The sequence below is a fragment of the Podarcis vaucheri genome (genome assembly GCF_965113315.1).
Source record: "Podarcis vaucheri genome assembly, chromosome: 4".
NCBI lineage: Eukaryota > Metazoa > Chordata > Lepidosauria > Squamata > Lacertidae > Podarcis > Podarcis vaucheri.
In genome coordinates, this window is record NC_138762.1 from 29,341,066 (window position 1) to 29,351,371 (window position 10,306).

Consider the following 10,306-nt stretch of genomic DNA (forward strand, 5'->3'; position numbering starts at 1 on the left):
TTGCATTTTTGGCATATGTCCGTCAGAGCAGTTCAAGTAGCCTTGAACTGGCTACTCCAGCTGGCAGGGTCTCCAGGGTATCAGACAGAGGTCTTTGCCAGCTCTGCTACATTCAGTATTTTAAATTGAGATATTGGGAATAGAACATGGGACCTTCTGCATGCAAAGAATTTGTTGTACCATTCATAGAGACAAAGATTCACAAGGCAAGTGATTACACTTCTTAAGTTTGGGGGGAGCATTCTGTGGTTGAAAGGTTTAAAAAAAACATTTTTCATTACAAAGCAGAAGTCAATTGTTTATTAGGAATGTCTTTTGATGCTGCATTTTCATTGCCTGTACTATGAATCACATACTATTTTGTCAAGGCAAAGTCTTGGAGGTACATTGCCTGTGATTGTGGGGAAGCAGAGTGGGATTTACAGAGAAGAATTGGTGAGCAGCAAAGTTGTTCTGACATCACTCGTGCACACAGTGGGGCATGTGGCCATGTAGTACAGACACCCTATAGCATGTGCACACAGCTGCTGCAGAACATTTGAGGGGGCCTGGCCCCTCCATGAAAATTTTCGGGGTGTGTTCCCCAACCCCCCACTTGGCATACCTGGCTGGTGCAACTTAGGAATCAGCTTATGCCAAGCTAGACGACAGGTCCATTTAACTCAGTCTTGTATACACAGACAGGCAGCAACTCTTCAGGGTTTCAGGCAGGACTGTCTCCCAGCCCTACCCGGAGATGTCAGGGAGGGAACCTGGGACCTTCTGCATTCAAAGCAGATACTTCAGAAAATGTGGGAAGGGTCAGAAAAGTGTCAACCCTCATCACCAGCAATTGTCAAGAGGGACAGCTTCAGACCTTCACTGTAACATACCGTATTGGCCTGAATATTAGCCTCACTCCCCCTCACCCCAATTCTGACCATGAAAAGTTAAAGTGCGGCTTAAATTCGCGACCTGACAAAAATCGTCTTTTATGATATCCCTGCTGAAACAGACATACGGTAAAACAGAACGGGTGTGAGTGCCTGCAGAATTTTAAGGGAGCAGCTTCTATTTGGGTGCGGCTTATATTTGGGCCAATACGGTATATTGCATTTAATAATTAATTCTACTTCCTGTGAAAATGGGGGACAGATTATTATTCCGCTTCCCTTCACATTCAAATGACCCCGAGTCGACCTAGTTAGAAGTTAGACTGGTGTGTGCTTGCTCTGCTGTATGGAAATGGCAACCGGAAAATGTAATCGGGAGCAAACAATTAATGAGATATTAGATGAAGCACCTGAGATTATACATTTGTGATTATAATGTGAGCTCTCTCCTTAGCTTGCTATGTGCTGTCTTAAAATATTATTCTGGATGTCATGCAGTTTTACCAGAGCTCTGTCCAAATATTGCTACAAGTTAATATGTTGTTAATGCAGCTAGATTCATGGATTAAAATGGAGGCATACAGAATACCTACGTAATGTTTGCCGATTACTTTTTTTTAGTCGTTTTAGGACAACCTTCTCCCACGTGAACCTGTCCAGATATTAGCAGGGGGAGAGCTAATCTATGGTCCTCTGATATTGCTGAACGCCACCTCCCACCAGCCCAAGCCAGTATGGCCAATGATCGGAGACGATGGAAGCTGTATTTCAACAACATCTGAATAGCGACAGATAGCAACCCCTGTATAAAAATAATCCTCAGCTCTGGGATGCTCCCCACATCCCAAGAGACGCTCACCTGGCTCTGAGTCCCACCTCTCTTTTCTTCAGTGCTGGCTGAAGCCTTTTTGTTTTCTCAGTGTTTTAGCTTTTCAGATTGTATTAGTACCTTTTAACTGTTCTGTTTTTCAGTTATGTGATTTTAATTATTGGCTGCTTCAAGAGTGGGATAGGAAATCTTTAAACACAGGCAGCATGGTTAGCATCTCAGACTAGGGAGGCCCAGGTTGAGGTGCAAAATGTAATTTTAAACTACTATTAGATCTACCACATTTGTGTTTAAAAATTAAAATGTGTGGGCAAAGGACCCGTTTTAAGCACAATATAAGCAGATAAGATGCTACAGTACAGAGAAGATTAATTTTGATGCATAACCCCCTTAGGTGCTAATTTACATGGCGAATATTGCCAAGCTAAGACCTTTTGCTGTCACCACGAAGCTAACCTGTGCTTACCTGAGAGCTGGAAATTAAAAAACAAAACCCAAATGTGACACGACAATTTAATGAAGAGCAGCATATTTTCTCCATACCTGCGATCAGAGAGTATTATTTCAGAAAATGACATTTACATCTTCCGGCTTATTGCAGTTTGAGAAATGCCTCCCTCAGAAGATTCCTGTAGGGCATAATATTGTGATTATGCGAACAGCTGTATGAAAACAACCTCCAGTAATTAAACTGCTGCTTTTAAGACACTGTATTCAGCTTGGACAGTTTAATTATGCCCACCGTAATTCCAATAGTGCACTAACTTTCTTTCAATGTGCCCGTCTTGTGGGCAGCAATCCTCACAACTTCAGTGGCGTTTATTTCAGTGATATGTTATTGGCTTCCATCGGTAGCCAAATCTCTTGTTTTCTCTGGACAATGGGCAGTATCCAACTAAAGAGAACTGCTAGTGCAAGGATTTCTGCTCGCGCAATACAACTTCCCATCCCTCTCCCCACACCCTCCCCAAATCTGCTCCAGAGGGTTGGGCAGGAAAGCCCAGAAAAGTTTTATAGGAGCACATGGAGAGAGGAGGGGTAGGAGAAGTTTCTATGAACAGCTAAAAGTTCTTGCACTAGTGGATCTAGTCAATTGGATCCAGTCCAATGTTTTGGTCATTACAATCAAACGCCATCAAAGTGACATCAGGACATTGGATCTAATATTCCCATGAGTTGAGCTTCACACGGGAAACTCACTTGAGACATTGGGGGGGGGTTACTGCCTCCTACTTCTCCCCCTAGAAAACTTGCTCTGCGGACTTGGAGAACAGTGTGGGTGGTTATATTAGGGGGTTCTAGAGGGGACATCACCTTGCCAACAAAGCAGAGACATCACCTTGCCAACAAAGGTCCATATAGTTAAAGCTAGTAGTGATGTATTTTCCCAGTAGTGATGTATGGAAGTGAGAGCTGGACCATAAAGAAGGCTGATCACTGAAGAATTGATGCTTTTGAATTATGGTGCTGAAGGAGACTCTTGAGAGTCCCATGGACTGCAAGAAGATCAAACGTATCAATTCTTAAGGAAATCAGCCCTGAGTGCTCACTGGAAGGACAGGTCCTGAAGCTGAGGCTCCAATACTTTGGCCACCTCATGAGAAGAGAAGACTCCCTGGAAAAGACCCTGATGTTGGGAAAGATGGAGGGCACAAGGAGAAGGGGACGACAGAGGACGAGATGGTTGGACAGTGTTCTCGAAGCTACCAGCATGAGCCTGACCAAGCTGCGGGAGGCAGTGGAAGACAGGAGTGCCTGGCGTGCTCTGGTCCATGGGGTCACGAAGAGTCAGACACGACTAAACGACTAAACAACAACAGAGGGGAGTGGGTAAAAATCACCTTGCCGCCACTTCCACTATTGAGAACTTCTTCCGGATTAGAGTCCCTTTCACCATTTGTGTAAGTGCAACTCCATTAAAAAAACAATTAGCACTGCAAAAAGTATTGAAACTGTGTATCAAAAGCATGAATAGCAAAGCGTCTAAAAGTATGCTATTTGGTAATCTGATTTTGAAATGTCGATACTCGAGATGGGCCTGGTTTAACATTTTGGAGTATGACACAGAAGAAGGAATATGCAACCACTACAGTTACTAGGTCCCCAAGGACCACTGGCCATGGTTGGGACTGATGGAAGTTACAGTTCAGCTACCTTGAGTGTGGTGACCTGCCATAGAGTGCAAATATAAATACAGTCGTGCTTTGGTTGTCAAATGCCCTGGAATTCGGACATTTTGGCTCCCGAATGCCGCAAACCCAGAAATGATTGTTCCTGTTTGTGAACGTTCTTTTGGAACCCGAACATCCGATGGGGCTTCTGGGACTTCTCATTGGCTGCAGGAGCTTCCTGCAGCCAATCAGAAGCCATGAGTTGGTTTTCAAACGTATTGGAAGTCAAACGGACTTCCGAAACGGATTCCATTTGACTTCCAAGGTACAACTGTAAAGGACCGCAGGCCACAAGAGGTCCATAGAACAGAGTAATAATTTGTACAATTTATTCAGCAATTCATACAAACTATTTTTTTTTTGTCCCTTACATTCCTGTTTAAATTGGTATAGAGTTATTGTCCTAGTGCTTATGTAAATGCTAATAGCCTACTTCATTTTGTATAAACTCATTCCAAATGTTATCGTATTTATGCATACAAAGTTGGCACCTGAAAGCAGCCCGTTCATAAATTGCCAGTCATGTCATATTGTCAGTCCATTAATTGGAGGGTATTATATCTTTATTTTCCCAATTCCTCCCAATTCATCCAAACTATTTGACAATTTCATTAGACCTGGGAGCTGTTCAGAAGCACATGGGGATGTGGGGATAGCAGAGAGAGATCAACATGTATCCCTTAATGGCTGTCATCACATACTTTTTTAAAATTGAAATTGTGGATTCCGTTCTGGCCATCTGCAAGGCAGCGTAAAAAAAAACAGCCATATAGTAGCATGAAAACACACCAAAATAACTTCCCTGAAACTTGGAGCGTATCAGCATCAGCAACAGAAACAGAAGAATCTGGATAAAGCTCAAGTGAAAACGAGAGAAGAAAAACTACAGCACCAGAATATAAAATGCAACGGAGTACAGAGGCTTTGAAACATCCAAAGGCAACTCGTGCAAGGAGGCAGCCTTGGATTTCTGCCCGTTTGCCACCCACACAGCAGCGGCTCCTCCAACCCTCTGGAACAACACAGCAGAGAAACGGGGGGGGGTGAAGAAGGAAGTCGAGGAGATGCCATTTTATGAATGGTCCCACTTGAGGTTCTTAGGCAGAATTAGCCATATCTAATTCCACTTGATTACAGTGGAACACAAGCTTCCCTAAGAGCACACTGGAATGCAACACAAAACTGTAATCAACAAAATGAAGTGATCTCATTAAGTAAAAGATACGCAATTTGGCCTAATTTTTCCCTTCACAGAACTAGGTTGACCTGGCTGCATAATTTGACATATTTACAAACCAACTGCAACGCCCTTAGATTTAGTTGAACATCCCCACCCCCGGTAGCATCCTGCATGTAAAGCTCAAACTACTTTAAATTGCTAAATATCTGGTCTAGCTTATTTCATGTGTGTACAAGAGAGGTCTTCGTTCTTACGCTGGGTTCTGCCCACATACATTCTCTAAGCAAAACCAATGATGACATTCATGTTGCAATATAAACAGATGAATATTCAGGTAATTCTAATATCAAGTGTGAAAGTCAAACTCCTGCCAACATGTGCAACAGGACAATTGTCTCTGTAATTATTATCCTGTTGTTGATTTACTGCTTGGGCATTTGATGGGCTTCCAAAACACTTCTGGGGTCTTGCAATTTCACGAAAATAAGCAAAGAAAATGTGCCATTGGAAATGAAATGGATCAAAACAGACAATGCTGTTTTTAATTGGGTTTTTGGATCAGGTCTTATTAGCAGCTACTCAAAATGAGGACTTGTCTGCGCTGGGTGAGGACATGAATCAAATTCAGAGGGCATGAGACATTTCTGTGGCAATCAGGAGGGCAGAAATGTACATTTCTGACACAACCTTGTGTCTTCAATGACTGGTCGCTGCTTCTTGGTATGCTGGATCAAAGGGGAGGCTCAATTGCCACAATTTGCCTGTTTTGTTTATTTAATAAATGTATAAACCTCTGAATAATAATAATAATGTCTCTGAGCAATTTGCAAAATAAAAACCATAAAATCACAAAGCTAAAACACAAATAAAACAATATATAAAAATGTCACAATCAAAATCCAGGCTCAAAATACTGAAAAAAAATCATGAGCAATGTGATCGGAGATGATGAATATGTTCATGCAAACTTTATTTGCTTGTATTTATGCGAAGTCTGTCTGGAGCTTGGAAGATCTTGTGTCATTTGCCAGTGCCAAGTAGAAGCAGTGATGGAAAAGAACAAGGAGCATCCTGAAAAATGACACTCTTGGACATTGTTTGAAAGACAGCACCCTGTTACAAGCTCTCTGTCTCAGAAGCTACAAGAGTTTCTGCCCGTGTTTACTGATGCACAGGCAAGAGAAGCCAACAGGGTATGGTAGCCCCTCCATGCTGGACAAAGGGAAAGACAGATGCCATGGCAATCTTTGAGATCCCAGGCACAGGATCCCCAAAACTCAGTGCATCCTGGAGTGAGTTAAGCCTCTGATCACCCTGCTGTGCAGAGAAATACTGACACGAGACGCAGAGACATGGAGAGAACAGTATTTAAAGGGCATGTGTCAGTGCACTCATTTATCTGATGATAAACACAGATGAGGCATCAAGAAACACTAAGGACATGAATCCCTCAGGATTTTCACTTTTCTTTTTCAAAACAGGAAAGGCTGCCTCATGGGCTGGGATTGGAAGAATGAAGCCAGCCTACATTGAAGATTTGGGCTGGGCTCAGAGAAATTTTGGTTTAGTGCAGAGTGCGGCCAGAAGAATGTGACTTCAGGGGGGGGGGACTTAGTCCATCATTTGCTTGCTAGTTCCACAAACAAACAACAACTACTACTACTACTACAGCTCCACCCATCTGACTGGGTTTACCCAGCCATTCTGGGTGATTCCCAACAGAATATTAAAAACACGCTTGTCAGGGGTACAGGGACAGAGGCACAGGGAAGGCAGGGAATGGAGAGCGATGGAGATGAATCCCAGGACAGCGAGGAAGAGGGTGGCAATGACGCAAGGGATTCTATGAGTCTCTCCAGCGAATCAGAGGATTCCCAGAAGGGGGCGCCTGTGGTCAGGAGAAGGGGAGTCCCAGGGGGGACGCATCAGGAGCAGGGGGCCAGCAGGGAACCCCGAAGTGGCAGCTGGGAATCAGGGCCAGCTTCCCCACCAGAGCGCAGCGGGGGGGGGAGGTTCCAGTGTGTCAGGGGAAACAGCTCCGGCAGCAGAGAAGGAGGAGGGGTCAGAACAAGCCATCCTCCCGGAAGGGGAGGAGGGCAGTGAAGGGAGTAGTATAACTGTCAAAAGGAAGGTTAGAGGTTGGGCGCGCGCGCCAAGTTCAAATGTGGAGGCGCATGGAAGAACAGGGAGCCCGGAGGAGGAGCCAGGTCCCAAAGCCCACAGGAGGGGGGAAGAGCATTCTGGGGATTCCGCTTCAGGAGAATCCAGGAGGGGCGGTACCCCAGCGGGCAGAAAGACCCTGCGGAAAAGGAAAGAGAGGAAGAGGTGGAGCAGCGTAAGCCTCTTAAACTGGTGCAGGGGAGGGACCGATTCAGAGGGGACTTCAACGGTCTAAGGCTAACAGACGATGGGGCTGCACGCCTTGGTTGTGGAACCAATAATGAACTGCAATAAACATCCTTGTATATAAGAAGAACTTGGCGTTGGTCTTTTGTGAGCTGAGACCTGAGGCAGCCCTGACAACGCTAAAACATCAAACATTAAAAACTTCCTTAAACAGGGCCAACTTCAGATGTCTTCTAAAAGTCAGATAGTTGCTTATCTGTATGGGCCTATGGCCGTAATAAATATCTATTCTATTCTATTCTAATTTCCTTGACCTGATGGGAGGGCGTTCCACAGGGCGGGCGCCACTACCAAGAAGGCCCTCTGCCTGGTTCCCTGTAATATTGCTTCTTGCAGTGAGGGAACCACCAGAAGGCCCTCAGCGCTGGATCTCAGTGTCTAGGCTGAACGAAGGGGGTGGAGACACTCCTTCAGGTATACTGGGCCGAGGCTGTTTAGGGCTTTAAAGGTCAGCACCAACACTGAATTGTGCTCAGAAACGTACTGGGAGCCAATGTAGGTCTTTCAGGACCAGTGTTGTTGTTGTTGTTGTTGTTGTTGTTAATACCCCGCCCATCTGGCTGAGTTTCCCCAGCCGCTCTGGGTGGCTCCCAATCAAGTGTTAAAAACAGTACAGCATTAAATATTAAAACTTCCCTGAACAGGGCTGCCTTCAGATGTCTTTTAAAGATAGGATAGCTGCTTATTTCCTTCACATCTGAAGGAAGGGCGTTCCACAGGATGGGCGCCACTACCGAGAAGGCCCTCTGCCTGGTTCCCTGTAACCTCACTTCTCGCAATGAGGGAACCATCAGAAGGCCCTTGGCGCTGGACCTCAGCGTCCGGGCAGAATGATGGGGGTGGAGATGCTCCAGGTATACAGGACCGAGGCCGTTTAGGGCTTTAAAGGTCAGCACCAACACTTTGAATTGTGCTCGGAAACGTACTGGTCTCGGTGGCCACTCCCAGTCACCAGTCTAGCTGCCATATTCTGGGTTAGTTTCTGGGTCACCTTCAAAGGTAAAGGTAAAGGTAAAGGTACCCCTGCCCGAACGAGCCAGTCTTGCCAGACTCTGGGGTTTGTGCGCCCATCTCACATCTATAGGCCGGGGGCCAGCGCTGTCCGGAGACACTTCCGGGTCACGTGGCCAGCGTGACAAAGCTGCATCTGGCGAGCCAGCGCAGCACATGGAACGCCGTTTACCTTCCCGCTGGTAAGCGGTACCTATTTATCTACTTGCACCCGGGGGTGCTTTCGAACTGCTAGGTTGGCAGGCGCTGGGACCGAACGACGGGAGCGCACCCCGCCGCGGGGATTCGAACCGCCAACCTTTCGATCGGCAAGCCCTAGGCGCTGAGGCTTTTACCCACAGCGCCACCCGCGTCCCGTACCTTCAAAGGTAGCCCCACCTAAAAGCTTTTCTCTCCCACCACCAAGTTCCAGATCTAGATTTAAAATGGATACCTGGGCCAGAAATTATTCCAGCAGGTGGTGGGAAGTATCTAGAGAGCGGGAGAAGCTGGGTCATTGTGGGGGAAAGACTGGTCCCTTTGAGGTGTGCACAAATGCACCATGAAAATCAGAAGAGGGAGGGGAGTGGGGCACAAACATTTGCAAATTTGGGGAGAGCCCCTCCCCAAGGCTTTCCACCAGTTGACGGCATGTCTGCCCAATACCCAGTGGCTGCTGGTGCATTCGAGCAAATAGGGTCGTGCCCCTCCAACCTCAGCAAACCCCAACCAGTTCCCTGCGGAAAGGAATATTTTCTTTGTGTATTAATAACACAGCATGCAAATAGGGAATGCCACTTTGAGGGGGCAAAATATGTAAATAGACAAATTGCACTTAAAAATGCATATATGCGGTGAAAATTGAACCAAAATGCCTATGAATTTTCATGAGGATTGAAAAGAAATTGCAAACTGATGTGGAAATGTGTGTGGAGAACTGAACTTAAGAATGGAAAAACAAGAAGCTAAAAGAAATTAATACTGACAGATTTGCCCATGGCTAGTCTCAGGTCATTGTCAAATAATTTCCCCAAGTTTGCTTACCTCTTGAATCCGGTCTTTGCTGTTTCTGTACCATCTGTTCACAGAGCGGTTACATCTGGTACATTTCTCTCTCTTTTCTGTCATTTGGACACAACTTGGTCTCTCATTTGTTACAACTCCTCATCCTGATTACACTCTTCATGTTCACCTCTGCACTTCCCCTGTGCAAAGGTCTACTTGCAATCGTCATAGCAACCCTTTCTTGGCCCAGAAGCATTATTTAATGAGAAGGGATCTGAGCCACCCTAAGACAGTGGCACAGACTTTGTTAAGGAAAAGAAGGTGGTGGCCATCACTTCAGAACATTTTTTTATTTTGTTGCTGCTTTAAAAAAATAAAATAAAACCAGCTGGTAAGCAGAAGACAAATAAGTGGATTTCCATCCATGTAAGCTAAGTGGGTAGCAGAGAAGAAAGCAACATTTTCTCTGCAATGCAGAATTTTGCAAATTGAGACATGGAGAAACCAAACAACCCAGCAACAGCAGTACATCTATGATAATGGCAATGGTGCAAAGCCATCTTTCCCTCTTTCCCATTAAAATGAAGGCAACAGAAAGTCTGAAGGACAATCACTATGCTGGATGATAACCAGAATTCGCCACACTCAAAGTAGACCCATTAATTTAATCAGCCTTTTTTTAAAGAGAGAGAGAACTAGAGAATACTCAGCCATTTAAGAAACTGTCTAATGATAATAATTTTGTCATTTATACCCCACCCATTTGGCTAGGCTGCCCAGGCCACTCTGGGCAGTCTAGGACTGTAGCTCAGTGGTAGAGTCAAACCTCAGCTCCCAAACGCCTCCATTTTGG